At 37.6% G+C, this 16,777-nt stretch overlaps 1 protein-coding gene across 1 annotated transcript in view; it reads right to left on the bottom strand.

Moving 5' to 3' along the window:
- CCDC102B (coiled-coil domain containing 102B) overlaps positions 1-16,777 on the bottom strand; it is a 165,921-nt gene that overhangs the window by 27,510 nt on the left and 121,634 nt on the right. The gene's annotated exons all lie outside the window — the stretch shown is intronic.

Below are 16,777 nucleotides of genomic sequence, written 5' to 3'. Positions count from 1 at the left end.
TTCTACTTCCAGGACTGTGTCCTACAGATACACACACAGTTGTGTGAAATGCTGTATGCATGTGGACATGTAGCACAGAGTTATTTTTATGTTAATAGTGAATGATTGGAAATGAAGATCATCGTCATAATATTATCATATGGAGCTGATTAAATAAAAAGACATTAAGCTTTTTAATGCTTAAAATATAATATGGCAGCCTTTTGTATAATGATATCTCTCAATATTCTATTAAGTAAAGCAAAATGCAAAATAGTGTGGAGCCTAAAAACAAAAAGCTGAAGTGAATTTTTTTTTTTAAATAAATTTATTTATTTATTTATGGCTGCGTTGGCTCTTTGTTGCTCTGCGTGGCTTCTCATTGCGGTGGCTTCTGTTGTTGCGGAGCATGGGCTGTAGGTGTGTGGGCTTCAGTAGCTGTAGCTCGAAGGCTCTAGGGCACAGGCTCAGTAGTTGCTCCACGGCATGGGGGATCTTCCCGGACCAGGGATCGAACCCTTGTCTCCCGCATTGGCAGGCGGATTCTTAACCACTGCACCACCAGGGAAGCCCTAAAGTGAATTTTGATATGACACCATTGATTACTGGTAGCCTCCTGGTCTCTATGAAACACAGAACTCCAACCAAACAGGTAAATGTCCTGCAGATGTGAGAAGAGGGTGTGGACTAGAGCGCAGGACCTGGGAGAAATTGCTGACCACTCTCAGGAAGCCAGGAGGAGGAAAAGGCGGAGGAGGAAAAGGCAGAGGAGGGCTCCCACGCCCACCAGCCACCCACCACGCCTCCATGGCAATCTATCAAATAACTGAGAGATTCCTGGAATCTTGCTGCTGTTCTGAAAACCCTGGCCCCCATAAGAGTCAGAATCACAACCATTGGTATTTAAACCTGAGCAGTGCCGAAGGGCAGCTGGGAACAGGCAAACTTGGACAGGCAGCTAGACCCCAGTTGATGGGACAGGCTCATGGTCCCTTCCCTTGCCTCACAGTAACAGTGCAGTTTACGGCTTCATGGCAGTGTTTTATCAAATTACATCACAAACCACATTTAAAATGCAAACAGATTTCTCCTTTCTTCTCTTCAGAGTACAATTTTCCAATGCCAAATTATATACCTTATGCTTTCACAGAAAGATATGCAGTAGGGAACACAATTCTATTATTTGGAATGACAATGGAGCATTTAATGAAAGATTTTCTTGATCTGGCAAACAAAGAATTTGCCACAAAAGTAATGCAGAGCTTAATGGAAGAGTTATAGCAAATCTGTAAAATGATGGCTTTTCCTCAGGAATTATGTAACTACCTAAAAAACCTTTGTGGGGCTTCCCTGGTGGCACAGTGGTTGAGAGTCCGCCTGCTGATGCAGGGGACACGGGTTCGTGCCCTGGTCCGGGCAGATCCCACATGCTGCGGAGCGGCTGGGCCCGTGAGCCATGGCCGCTGAGCCTGCGCGTCCGGAGCCTGTGCTCCGCAAAGGGAGAGGCCACAACAGTGAGAGGCCCGCATACCGCTAAAAAAAAAAAAAAAAAAAACCTTTGTGATTTAGTAAAATTATTTCTCAGATAGTCAATGCTTTGACTTTAGGCTTGTACAATTCACTTAGATTGGTTTAAATGGAGCTAAGTAAACAAAAAGAACCTTTGAGATGTGCATATAGGAAGGGAGGGAGGGAGGAGGGGAAGGAGGGAGGAGGGGAGGGAGGGAGGAGGGGAGGGAGGGAGGAGGGGAGGAAAATCATTGCTGTTTGTCAGTACCAATTCCACCCCAAGCATGTGTCATCCTTGTAGGCAGACCTCTAGCATTCATGCTCTACTGCATGGCCGTTTGCTCAGGGAGGGCCACCTTATTCTCAGGCCCAGGAGGTGGATATGTGTTAGCCAACGTCTGTTCTCTGTGAGTGGTCCCCAAGCCTGCAGCATCAGCATACCCTGAGAACTCCATCCAAGATCTACTGAATCAGAAGCTCAGGAGTTGAGGCCCAGCAACCTTGGGTTTAACAAGCCCTCCGGATGTTTATAATTCAACATAAAGTCTGAGGACCACTAGTATATGCCAACTGTAGTAAACTTTACTCTTGCCAGTAAATGTTTTAGGAAGGTAGATGGAACCTAACCGAGCAATGAAATATGAGACGTCTCCTTGGGTGGGAGGAGGTGATCTAGGATTTTTAAGCACTTAAAAATATACAAGGAAGATGTATGCCTGGAGGTACTGATACAACAGTCTGGGCCAATAGGAGAATCATGCTTACAACTGAGGTCCGCAGACCTGGCCTGGCCTTGGGCACATTTCATTACGAGAAAATATATCAAACTGTATCTATAGCCAAATGTATTTTAATTCTGTTCATAGGATACCTTTTACTTTCTATTCTAAAAAGATGAAAACTAGATTTCAACATAGGAGAAAAAAAATTATTTCATTAGTAAGGATATTTAAAAAAAAATCAGTTTAGGGTGAAAGAGATTAGTATTAGCCAAGTACCTACTATCACTGAACTCTTCACATACCTTCTCTCTCTTGTCTTTTCTATTTTCCCCATTCAGTCTCTGAGAGGCTATACACATTGCTTATGGCCAAACTAGCTGTAAGTTACTCCTCCTTTTTTCATTGTTTCAAAACAATATCCTGGCTGGCTTTAACCTTGTTAGCAGGCCTTATCTTCTAAGACTTCACAGGTTCTTTGACATTTTAATCCATTAGTTCATCAACACCCCAATTTTACTTTCAGGAGAGAGATGGATTTCTTCCTTAATTCTCAAAGCTATGACCTTTGCTACTATAGACTCATTTTTTTGTCATTCTTGTGATGAGATTCCCCCCACCCCCAGTTCTTTCTTTGAATGCACATTAGAGTAGAGGCACTTAGGGTCACAAACCATAATCCCCTGTATATGTTTTGTTTGATGCTTTTATCTGAAATCTCAATTTCCCCTGTAGCTTACTTACAGACCTCCAGTTGGAAGGCATCCAAATAGATGTTCATTTAAAGAGTTAATAATTTGCATATAAAAAGAGAATAAGTCAATAATAAAGATCCATATGGATTTTTAGAGCAAGCTTATTCTAATATATTTTTAATGGTAGAAATACATAAAACCATGATGTGATATATTTTATTTTGGCAGAGAAAAATCTGAATAGAAATTAAACATATAAAAAATATACAGTACTAGAGAGTATTTGTCAGTATGTAATCCTCTATAAATCCAAAGCTATAAAACTGAACAGTAAATATAATTCACAATCCTTTTATAAGTTGATATGAATAATAATGTTGAATCGATATAGAAAATAAGCATATACAATGTGTTTGTATATGGATATTTCTGATAGAATAACATTAGTTCCTCAAATAGATTGACTCTGTTTCTAGTGATGTGAAGAATTTGATAGCAGGTTTTAAATTCTGTGTATGGCTTATGAAATCACGCATTAGTTTATGCTCTTGTAAGTGAGAATATTGCTTTCTACCTAGAATTAATATTGTAGCCGATACATGAAGTGCTGAAGCTTAACTGATTTTGATTGTGCCAAGCTGCCAGAACTAAAGTACATTTTCTTATCATTTTAAATGACATCATGAAACGCTGGTTAAAAATGAATTAAATAAGTTTATATGCATCAATTTGAAGGAAAAACAAAATGACATACAGAAAATTTTAAAGTATTAAAGTGTTATTATATATGTTATTTGTTTGTTCAATTTTTTAAAAAATCCATAGAAAATTAGAAATTTTGGCATCTGTAATTTCAAAAATGCATAACAATACTGTACTGTTATGTAGAGAACCTGAAATTCTCAGTATAATATGAGTCAACTATATTTAATAAAGAGAAACACATAAAATTGGAAATAACTAGCTCATGGTCTGTTGATAGCCTTGTTAGACTCCAGCTGTGAGTAATAACACTATCAACAAGGGCAGATTTTCTCTTCTCCAAAGTTGACTCAGGCACATTGGGTGGTTATTACGATCAAATCCATCTACTTGAATAAAGAACTCACAAGCTCATCCAAATTAAGTGCATTAGAAAAATATCTTGTACCACCTACTTATAAGGATAAATGTCAGTCTCTATATCTTCAATTCTGACCTCAAGAAATACAGAAATCAAAGGAACGTATATTTCTACAGAATTCAGTGTTATTCATAAACATTTATGATACTTGGTGTCAGATAATAGCTTTAAAATGAGAACATTTTTGTGGTCTTAAGTGGCATCTTCAGAGAGTTCATTTAATATCTTATATGTTAAGTATAGAGTGATGTTAGTGCTCGTTGTAGACTTGACACGTTATCAGTGATTCAAGGAGCATTTACTGAGTGTCTACCACGTGCCATGTAGACTGGCTTCTACATTCTATATATAAAAGCAAACAAGGCAGACACAATTTTTAACCTCACAGACATTAGAACCTAGTAGAGGTAATAGATTAAAGACAATTAAACAAGCAAATTTTCCCATTGTGACAAATACTAAGAGATAATCCAATGAGCTAATAAGATAGGGAACTGTTTATGAAAGGTGGATGATAAGCAGGGAGGACATGTTGTGAGGGGATGCTGTCCTGTGCCCTCCAGGTTCTCCTGCAGGATGAGAGGATGTATTTCACCGGTTGCTGGAAATATCTGATCACAGCCCTTTCCCCTTGGCTATAAGAAGCCTCCTTCCTGGGACTTCCCTGGCGGCGCAGTGGATAAGATTCCGCACTCCCAATGCAGAGGGCCCGGGTTTGGTCCTTAGTCAGGGAACTAGATCCCACACGTATGCTGCAACTAAGAGTTCGCATGCCACAACTAAGGAGCCCACCTGCTGCGATTAAGACCCTGTATGACCAAATAAATATTTTTAAAAACCCAAAAAACAAAAAACAGCCTCCTTTCTAACTCCACACCCCCTTCCTGGGGCAGCCTGGTCATTTTAGCAGTATGAAGGAACTGCTCTTCTCACCTCAATTTGGGACAGCTCCAAAGATCTATGCCAGCTTCAGAGGTATCCAGAGGTATTACTATTATCACTTCTCCCCAGTCCTACTTCTCCCTCTGCCCTTTGCTCTCTGGCCTCTTTCCCCATGGGTGTTGTACTCCCTAATAAACTTCCTACATTTTGATATCTGTCTCAGAATATGCTACCCAGGTAGCACAAACGCCAACATCATGTCCCATGGCTGTCACCTGGGGAGATCGATCCTATAGAATTAAATATCATAGTACAAACAACATGGATGGAAAATAGATGATGGAAACTTTACTAAGAAAGAAATGTGCAAAAAGGGTGCAAAGCCACAATATTGTGGCTACATTGTGGCACTTATATCGTGTGTGTGTGTGTATGTGTGTGAGACCCATAGACTGAATATCACACATTGGAGTTTGTGTTTATTCAATGCCATTTGTGCTTATTCAGTACCATAGATACATAAGCAATTGACCAAAAAAAAAAAGTTTGTTGAGCATCTACTAATCTCTCATATAATCAGTTATGTCAATATTTCCAATAATATTCAAGTTTTTTAGAAAATATAAAAAAGCTTCATTAACTTTAAATTAAGTCCTACTTTCCTCATCTGTAAAATGCATACAATAGCAATTTCATAGAATTGTAACCTTCAAAAGACACAATATGTGTAAGTCATTTGTGATACATTAATTAAACATAACAGGATAGGTAGAAAAACTGGCTAGGATAGTTTAGTTAGTTAGTTATCAAATGCAATAATAAGGTGAAGTGTCAATAATCCAGAGTAGATAGAGCATCTCAGCAAATGCCACCACGGACTGGGTTCTTTTTACCTTTCTGCTTTGTCACCCTTAGCTCATACGTGGTCTTTGTCCTTAAACTTGATGTATTATAATCCCCAAATATCTGCTGAATCTCGCTGGGAAGGAAGTTGGAAGGGAATGAGCAAGGATAAAAGTGGTTTTTTCCAAGTGAAACTTTGCCTTTGTGTTGATAAGGCAACCTCTCAATGTTATGTTTTCGGGAAAAAAAATGCAAAAAAATTGCACAAAATATTGAGCAGAATAAAAATATATAGTAAAAATCAGACATGTTGTAAACAAACTGAGAAACAACAAAGGCCAAGAGATATTATTACAGCACAGACGGATTGTGGGAAATAAAAACGTATAAAGAGAGGAACTAATAGTAAACTTATAATCAGCGACAACAAGAAGCCTTATTAAATCCAGTAATGTCTTCAGTTGCTGAGTAACCTAGAATTCTAAGCCCAGCTAAACTAATATGCGAGAGGCAGGGCAAAATCAATTTTTTTTTTTTTTTTGCGGTACGCGGGCCCCTCACTGTTGTGGCCTCTCCCGTTGCGGAGCACAGGCTCCGGACGCGCAGGCTCAGCGGCCATGGCTCAGGGGCCCAGCCGCTCCGCGGCATGTGGGATCTTCCCGGACCGGGGCACGAACCCGTGTTCCCGCACGAACCTGCATCGGCAGGCGGACTCTCAACCACTGCGCCACCAGGGAAGCCCCAAAATCAATTTTAGTTTTAGGCAGAGGCAGGATTTTCCATCCACATATTCTTGATGAAAGAACTCAGGATGTTCTCTAGGAAGTTATCTTTCTACAGCTCTTTGAATTTATCAAATCCTTTCCTGTCTCAAAGTATTCGGACATGCTTTTCCTTTCGCCTACAAAGAGCTTTTGCAACTCTACACTCACGTGGCTCCTAATTTACATTCAGGTCCCAGTTTAAATAGGATTTCCTGTGAGACGCTTTCTTGATTACTCAAATGTGAATAATGGTTCACAGTATTATTTTTAATTATCATTCAGATACCTGTTCATTTCTAGTCTTTATTGCATGTTGAAATTTATACCTGTTTGTGCATTTACTTAAGATTGCTTTATCCTACTAGTCAATATATATTTAATGCACCTATATCTGTAGAGTAGAAACAATTTAGAGTTATGTGGAAAAGTGAAAATTAATTAGTTGTCAGGTCCATAGAAAACTGGAGCTCTAATTGTAAAATTTTGGAAATAATGAATATACAATGCAAACTTTAGAGAGAGAAAGCTGTTTCTAGCAGAAAAAATACGATCTCAATTTAACTACAAAAAGATATATATAAAGATATATATATCTTTGTATATGGCAAGCAATCAATTCAAACTGTTGGATAAAGCATACGGATATTATCTGAGGAAAATTGAAGGAATGAATTATTAAGGATAAAAATAATCTATTGATACAAGTACAAAAAAATGAATTGATGAAGGATTGGTCTATTGGTAAACAAGCAGAATAGTATAGAAAAACTATGAGCCAGCCTAAAGAAAATTTTAAAAAGAACACCTTGAAAATATACAAAATTGGAAATGAATTGGTATTTATATCAGATTAATAAAATAGGAGTAGTTTTGTTAAGCCTTGCCTTTCAATGGGACACTGAGACTAAAGTCCGCCTGATGGAATGTGGAAGGAACTGGTTTATAGCTCTTCTAGCTCTAGCAAGGAGATATCCCATGGGAACTTCCGTGATGTCCCACTTCCTTACCTAAGTACCTAGAACTGAAGGGCTACAAGATGACGAAGCTAAAAGCTGACAGTTACAGATCCCTGAGTCACCACATGGAGAAGAAACACCAAGGAGAGCCTCCTGGCTTCACTGGATTAAGAAATGAGTAAAAAATAAACTTGTATCAGCTGCAGAGATCCGGAGTTTGTTGTAGCGCTTTATCCTTACTAATAGTCTAGCACAATAATATTAGGTTACACCAATTGACATGCTTAAAAAACATTTTGATTGACTAATTCACTGGCAGTTTCAGTGCATAACAAAGGTTACTAGGCTTTTAGTCATTTTTAAATTGACTCATTTTACAAAAAGATGTCTGTCTCTCAGATACACCATCAGGGTCATAGGGACAGAGCTTTTTTTGGTCTTTTCCTTTTAACTGTATAGTTCATCAATTATCTGTAGTGTGTTAAATAGTGCCTGGACACTGAAGGTGCTCAACAAATGATAAATGAATATATGAATAAATGAATATACTTACAATATGTCTTACTGATTGGTGAAGCAAACAACAAAATGTGTTTATGATTCTAGATTGTATGCAGGCTGGATTGTACTGTGCACAGGAAAAGGAAGAGTCTCTTTACACTCATTTCCTTTTAACAGCAAGCATTCATCACCAATTCAATCTATACATAATAAAGTTTTGTAATAGTTGGCAATACATTAAAATAGTTATTATAATACATATCCTGACTCTGTGTGATATTTAAAGATTTCTAAAGAATTGCAAATACGGCTATTAACCCTACGGCTAAACCATAAGTTGCAAGTACAATTTAGTACTCATACAGCATCCTTTGTCTCCAGAGAACATACAACTATTAAGTTAAACCCTGAATTGTTAGTCACCAAAATTGTAGATGGAATCAGAAGTTCTTTTTCTATTTTCCAGGCTCGGCTCCCATGGGGGGAATAGAGAGAGAGATCACTGACTCACACTCAGTGGGGAATGCATCACTCCCACACAGTTTTTTCTTAAAGCCATGCACACTTAGCTAAGTAATGCTTTATAACCAAACTTTCCAACCTTCTCTCTACCCACACTGAGAAGAGCCCTGTAATTGTACAAAGCTACAAATGTTCAGAGAAAATACTTTTCTGTGGAAAATATTTCATTTCATTTGATAAATCAGGGTTTCTCCAGGTCCTCCGTGCAGCCCTTTTACATGAAAGTGGTTCTGCATACAGCAAACTCTCCTGACAGATAAGGGTATTGCTTTTGCTCATAATTCTAGGGAAATAAATAATTTAAATAAAATACATAGATTTGTGTGTTGAGTTTGACAGACCCAATAGCCAAACAATTCCTACTTCCATTCGTGGAAAAGAAAGAGCAGAAGGGTCAATAAAGGCGAGAAAAAGGAAGTGATCAGAAAGGCCAATAGAAATAAAACCACAGTGAGTGTTCATAAAAATTAATAGGAAATAATCCAGAGATTAAGATAAAGATAGAAAAAATTCTCAGAAGAGGAAATATAATAATCCAATAAATGAAAAAATATTAATAAGGATATTGATATAGAAATGGTAAGAAATACACTCTCATATACCACTGAAGGAAAATGTAAATTTTCATGACATTAAGATAATTTATGAAAATATATCATCAGTTCTTACCTCTGTCCTAGATTTTATAACAAGAAAATTATTCTAGGAAAATACTATATATATATATGTATACATATATGTGTATATATATATGAATATATATATGAATGAAAGTTTTATGTTCAAAAATAGTCACTCTGCATTATATCTAACAATATGTTAAAAAGTAATCTATATGATTGGACCCTTACTGAGTAAATTATAATTAATCCTTATACGGTAATATTATAAGCCCTTAAATTATGTGCGAAGAATTTTGATGATGCAACAATAATGAGGCTATATAATGTGGAATAACAAAGCACAGGCACAATTTTATGTACATGACTCCAATTATGTATGTATGTATACACCACAAAAACACACAGTAACAAGACATACATGAAATAGGGTTTTTACTTTTGTCCAGTTTTACGTAAGACCTCAACACTGAACTCCTCTCCTTCTAAAACAAATGACAAGAAAAATAAAAGTGTGGTAGAAACCTGGTCCTGCACCCACTAGGCCCTGCCCACCTGGAGGGTGTGTAATGGGCGGATCATAGGTGGACAGGGAGACCCTGGGAAGGCCTGTTATCTGAGCCCGGGGGCAGTTTCTCTCCTCTGTCCTGGGAAATGGAATGGAGTTACCTGCCCCACATGAAGACACATCAATTTTTCCAGAGAAAAACCTTAAAAGTGTCACCTGGTGTTTGGGGGACAGATTGATTCCTCATTCATACTAGAAAAAGTATAAGCAGCCTGTTGCTATAGAGCAGGGAGGTGGTGCTTCCCTCGCAATTGCCTGCCCTTTCAGAATTTCTTGGAACAGGAAGGCATAAATGTTTGGGGGTGAGTCTGAGTGGCCCCTGCAGAGAAGAGCTGGATTTGCATCATTTAATAAAAAGTCCCCCACTTTAAAGGACCAGTCGGGTGGGCGAGATGACACCAACAGAAGAATCCCACATGGAGTGGATTCTGGGAGAGCTCAGGGTGATGGTAGGTCAGGGGCTGACTGAAGAGGCACTGCGGCAGAAGGGGCTGGCCTGGAGCACCGTGCCTGAAACCACTCCAATTCATAGGACTGCTCCCTCCTCTGTCCTCTCTTCCAGCCCTGAGAAGTAGAAGAAAGCCTATCTAGTCGGGGCGGGGGGGGTGGGGGGCAAAGTAGGGAGGAGGGAGCAGAAGATCCCATCCTCACTGCCTGCCACCTGGTCTGATGCCAAACTGCGGAAACGCAGAAGCTTCAACCCTGAGGTCTACAAACAGAGGGGATTTAACAGAGCGTTTTCCATCTACTGGACACGCCCTCAGAGATACAAAGTGCATGTTGTAAGAAGGAAGTGGTTTCCTCTTAACTCATTTCTGTATCTTTTTCAGCGCCTGCAATGTGTAATATTACATGTGGATGATGTTTCAAAAGGAGTATATCAAGTTGAAAGATGAACTGTTGATGTAGAAAAGATTGAAAAGGGTTTTTTTGCTATTGCATTCCTAAAAAATATTGTATAACTTGTTATTAAATAAATATTAACCTCTAAAATGTTACTCTTTCCTGGAATACAAGTGGACCATCATTTTCGACAGAGTATTTGCTTTGGGAACAAGATGAGAGATCACAGGTGTACAGATTGAGTGTGCCTTTTACTTTCTGTTGAAATAACCAAACTTAGATCTAGAACCCCAAAGCTAACTCAGTTTTCCAATTTGATCTGAGAAAGATCGAGCATATTTTATTCACAACCTCAGATTGTCTCAGAACTCAGGAATTAAACACCTATTCATAGCATTTATTAACATTTAATCCTCCAGATCGCCTCTATATCCAGAAATAATTATCTGTTACCTATATGAAATTATCAAAACTACCCTATAGGTTAACGTTAATTGGCACATTAAGGTGATCTCATAGGGAGTCTGGAAATATCAACCAGTTTAATGAGTGAAAAATTAAGGCACACAAATAAATCCTTCAGTGTGGAATAACTGAATTGCTTCTCTCCTCTCATTGTGTTGGTGTTTACAAAAGAGAAGCATTAGAAGCCAAAGTTAGGTAAAACATTAAAATCAAATTAGGAAAACAAATAAGTTAGTTCATCTAAAACTAAAAGTAAGTATCCCCATACCTAATTTCCAAGGGTTGCCTCTTGTACAAAGTGGGTCCCTTTGTGGTTGCCGTCACGAGTCATGAATTCAACAATGTGGTATTGCGTGGGTTAAGGAATGGAGTTTCTCAGGGAAACAGCAAGTTGGAAAGGTTGGATTCACAACCGAAAAAAAGGCATGGGTCCCACACGTCAAGGAAAACCTCCAGAGCTAGAAACACTGTTTGGATGTGTCCTCCAGTCAAGGGACGGCCCTTCCTCCTGCTCTACTTAGCCGTGTCTGGCAGCTGGAACCTGGGTGCTGCCTGTCAACACAGATAGTAAGTACCAGTTGCCCAGAACCTGGAACGTTTGGGTGGCTCACAGAGAGCCAGCTGATCACTTGTGAAAATGTAGCGAGCCCTATGTTACATGTGTAACACATTCCTGGCCAAGGGAGCTCACATTCTACTAGAAAAACGAGCTGAGTTAAAATACATGAAAATAGAATACGGTGAGTGCTGTGTCAGGGCTGGGAATGGCTGCTATAAACACAGTTGGAGAAAATCCGAGCGACTTTCCTACACGGAGAACTTATTCTAACTCCTGTTATTCATGTTAAATTTACTTGGGTCACTGGTAGTTGTTATCATCTCATTTGCTCTTTTTAAATTTTGATGCTAAAAACAGGAATTTAAGAGACTTTAACATCTGCCATCCCTACCTGATAAATGTCCTTTATTTGTACATGTTCTTATCATCTTATGAACAGGCCTAAGTCTCAGGAGGGAAAAAGTGATTCTACAAATATGTTTTTGATTCTTTTTTTTGTAACTTTAAGTATCCTCCCAAGTTCATAATTGAAAATTAGGCCACAGACATTGTTTGTATACTCTTTTTTTATATTTTCATGCTATAGCTATTCAATAAAAATCACTCATGCAAAGCTTCTGTAACAAAATTTAAATATAACCCTTTACATACAAAATTGAACAGGGTTAAAAGGTCCTATACTAACATTATACAAAGCATTCTGGGCTCTAGATACTGCTTCATCTGCTCTGTTTATATGGCATATCTTAAGTATACATGCTCTGAAAATACTTTGTCAACTACCTATATTGTCAATAGACTCAATATTTATAATTTCAATGGAATACTATTCATAATTTTTAAATAAGTGAAATATATTAGTGGTTATTTCAGTCTGTATAAGCCCAAGTATTACACAGATACTAACACGGTCTAACACAATTGCAAGAAAGAGTTTCTTCCACCATGAAAATGGTGTATTTCTTCCAAAGGCACAAATGCACTTACAGATGCAAAAGTAAGGCAATGAAAAATGCAATTCTGTTACACAAGAAGGCAATTTTCTTCTAAATTCCTTTATGTGGAAAATTTTCTTGAAATGCTATAAAATCAATATAATTGGAATTCATTTTGATTTGATTATGACTTTGTTATTATTCAGAATAATTTTCCCTCCTTCAAAAATACAGCTGTAATTATTCCCCAGTTAATAATTGTACAAGATCAGTTTCATATCATCCAAAAATCAGACGACTAATTATCTAGCATTTTGTTAAATTAACTTCAACTTGTAAATATGAAATCATGCTTATTTTAAGCCTAAAAAAACCAGTGAACAAGTTTCCTCTTATCAATGATAAATGTTAGCTTCTAGTAAACATCTGGTAATTGAGTATGTAAGGTGATACATCATAATAAAAATTTTTTTTCAGACTTTTCACTTCAAATCATAAAAGAAGAGGACTTGGTTATTATGCGTTTCATGCATAGTTGAGAAAAAATATGCATATTGTTGCATATGTAGTTGAGATGGATCCAGTCCATCTGGTCACAGGCTTGTAAAATAAGAAAAGTTGAAAACGCTTGTGTTCAAATGTCCAGCTACCCCCATTTTCTGTGAATTTTATAGGGTCAGTTCATCTAAGGTTAGGGATAAACTATCCCTGCAGTTGCATCAAACCATTTGGTCCATTAAGACTTGACTTTAGCTGCCAAATGACATTTTCCCCTGCATAATACTGTTTGGCATCTGCATTGATCAAATTAACTGGTCACTTGCCAAATGTCCACTTCACTTTGGCACGTAGATAAAGACTATGGGAGCGAGAGAATGATTTACTAAGTGTCTGAAAAAATTTATATATTCACCCTAATTAAATTATACTCAAAAATAACAATCACCCTTTAGCGTTCCTCTCAAATTAATGAATACTTCCAATTATAAGGAAAAAATACTAAAAATGGAAATTGAATAATCTAGACACAAACAGATGATAAAAGCACTTATTTTAAAAACTGTATTTTATTTATGGTGCAAATCTTTGTGGTTTGTGATGCTAACTAGAAAAGACATGAAGACATTCTAAACTTTCTATAGAATAGTTATGTACAATTTTGAAAGAAAATAGACATATATAAGATACATTACTGTGATTTTTCACTAGGTTCTTAGTCATTTAAAAAATGTTATTCATTGGTACTATTCTCAAGACACTGTCTATTTCTTATGGAAAGAAATTGTAATCTAGAAGGAAAGATAACATATTCTAATGACTAAAATACAAGGAAAGCAAATTGGCCCTGTAACCAAAAAAAAAGGAACCTATTTGCCAGTCCTATCCATATAAAATTAAAATATAACTACCTAGCTTTTACTAAAAGTAAAAATGTTTAAGTGTACTAGAAAATAAAAATTGCATTGAGATGCAGATGGAGAAGAGATTTAGATACATCTGTTGTCTTTTAAGAGGGATACACAGTCCAAGGGAATGTGTCTGGTTATAGTAGAAAGAAGAAAACATCACGACTAATGCGTTTAGATACATACACGTGTATTGTGTGTGTAATTCTTCAAGTTACCCTATATATACATACACACACACATATGTATGTACTAATTCTGATACATCATAAATTAAATTACCATATACTGGACTTAATGTTTTCTTACACTGTTGGCGATGAACGAGGACAACATTTTTGAGATATTGGACTATAGCAATTAAGCATCATATGTTTCAACCAGAGAAAATTTTGCAAGAAGTTTTCTCTAGAATAGGTTATAATCTTACCAACAAATAATGGTGATATCTCACACCACATTACCTCTAGCTCACTGACTTTGTTTTTCATCCTCAAAGGAATCTCCTTTCTGTTTGAAAAGTTCTGATATCCCCACTAACTTTTCTAAATGATTCTAGATCCTACTTCTTCTAGAGCTCCAGCTTAAGTGTCACTTTCTCATCTCCTGGTCAGGAGGAATAGGTTATGATATAATCTCAGAAGTCTCTGTACTGGTTCCTTAATACACTAATGAAACAGCAAGTTTCGTGAGGCCAAGGTTCTCATGTGTTCTTTCACTGTCTAGTTCTTTTGTTACCAAGTTCTTTCACATAACACAGAAATAGTTATTATAGGCACTAAAAGATCTTGTTTTCTTAATGAGTTAATGGCTTAGTCATAATAAATCTTGATTTCAAATCTCTCTGGTCAACAGGTCCTAACTGTTAAGTTCAACTATTCCAGTATTTCCGTGTCAGCAGTTCTCTGGCTGTATCAAGACCTCCAAACCATTTGTCAATAATCTATACTTTTTTCTTTACTTCCCTGTTGCCTTCATATCAATTCTTAACCAGCAAAAGTGCAAATCAGTTCAATAAAACTTCTCCCTCATAAACAAGATTCTTTTCCTGAGTCTTTCTCACCATTTGTTGGGCCAAATGTCAAATCAACTGTAATGAACGCTGCACATTACTGGTAAATTCACTTCCCCAATTTCTAAGACATTTTCTCGTGAAATCTCCATTTTCCTTCAGCCTCAATCTCACTAATCACCTAACTGGAAACATCACAGAAGAACAGAAACAGACAAGAAGTATCTCATCTTTCTGCACCCAAATCCAACCTCTACCTACATCTTCACCTTCTGTCTTCTCTCCTGTGACAAAGGAAGAAACATGTACTTTGCTATTTAAGACCAACCTCTCCACCTACTCCTTAGGGTCTTTCCAAGGACTTCGCTTCTCACCACAACCCTCTTCTCACCTGCAACATCATTTTTTTCATATCTCAGTAGACGAATCCCCTTGACATATATAATATCTTTAACACCTTTAAATATTCAAGGATACATAAATATATTTGATACATTTAATTATACTAAGATCTTTATATCATTAAATATTTTAAAGTATCAAAATGCCCTTCCAAGCATCATCCTGGTTTTCCCATCCATATTACAACAAAACTCCTAGAAAATATATATTCACTGCTACCATTGTCTTACCGTTAATTCTATTCTCAATCAACATTAATCAGGGTTTACTGTCTCCATCAAAACAAGTCTCATTCAGATCACTAAAATGTTACAGATAGCCAAGACCCTGGGTAGTTATCTATACGTGTTCTAATCCATGTAGCAGAACTTGATGATGGCCTTGGTCCTTCTTAAAGGGTCTTTTCCCTTTGACTTCTGGGGCAGCCTTGTTTTCCTCTGTTCTCCATGTCTCTTCCTTATTTTCTCTTTATTCTTTCTCTACCTAAGATAAAAGTTGCAATGCTCACTAAATTTCCCACCGTGCCTTGCAGTTAGTCTGGGCACCTGACTGTCCTGGTCTAATGTTCTGTCAGCATGGTTCAGGGGCAGGTGTCTGCTGCAGGGAGCGCTGAAGAATATATTGAGATGGCTCCTTCTCAGAGGGTTCCTGAGTGAATATGGGAAAAAAACCTGACCTCCACACTGAGCGTGGAGTGAACAAGAAATAATCTTTTGTTTTGGTTACTCTCTGAGATTTTAAGTTGGTTGTGGTTATTATTATTATTTACCAGCACAGAGGTTAGCATTACCATATAAATGGATAAGTTTTGTGGTAATTGCACTTTACTGTTATTATAAACTTCGTTCATTCCTTTCATCTCTTCCCTTCCCCTCCCTCTCTCAATGTCCATGTTGAATTTTACATTATTTTATAGACTTTAACTTCACCTGTATTTCCATCCAAAGCAATTATAAGTTCCAAAGGCCAAAAAAAAGTTCCAAAAGCTAATTATAAGAGCCTAAAGAAAATCATGTCACATTAATTTGTTAATTTATATAAAATCAAATCATAACTCTCCTTTTCAGAAAGTAATCAAGGGGGCTTCCCTGGTGGCAGAGTGGTTAAGAATCCACCTGCCAATGCAGGGAACATGGGTTCGAGCCCTGGTCCGGGAAGATCCCACATGCCGCGGAGCAACCAAGCCCGTGTGCCACGACTACTGAGCCTGCGCTCTAGAGCCCGCGAGCCACAACTACTGAGCCCGTGTTCTACAACTACTGAAGCCCGTGCACCTAGAGCCCGTGCTCCACAAGAAGGGAAGTCACAACAATGAGAAGCCCGCGCACCGCAACGAAGAGTAGCTCCCACTCGCGGCAACCAGAGAAAGTCCTTGCGCAGCAACAAAGACCCAAAGCAGCCAAAAATAAATAAATTAATTAAAACAAAAGTAATCAAGTACATTAAAGGGTTGCTATAAATAGCATCTTATGTA

Source organism: Aethalodelphis obliquidens, unplaced genomic scaffold (assembly GCF_003676395.1).
Source record: "Aethalodelphis obliquidens isolate GAN/ISIS:26980383/991018 unplaced genomic scaffold, ASM367639v1 scaffold19, whole genome shotgun sequence".
Classification (NCBI taxonomy): Eukaryota; Metazoa; Chordata; class Mammalia; order Artiodactyla; family Delphinidae; genus Aethalodelphis; species Aethalodelphis obliquidens.
This window is presented reverse-complemented; position numbering and strand designations above follow the sequence as displayed.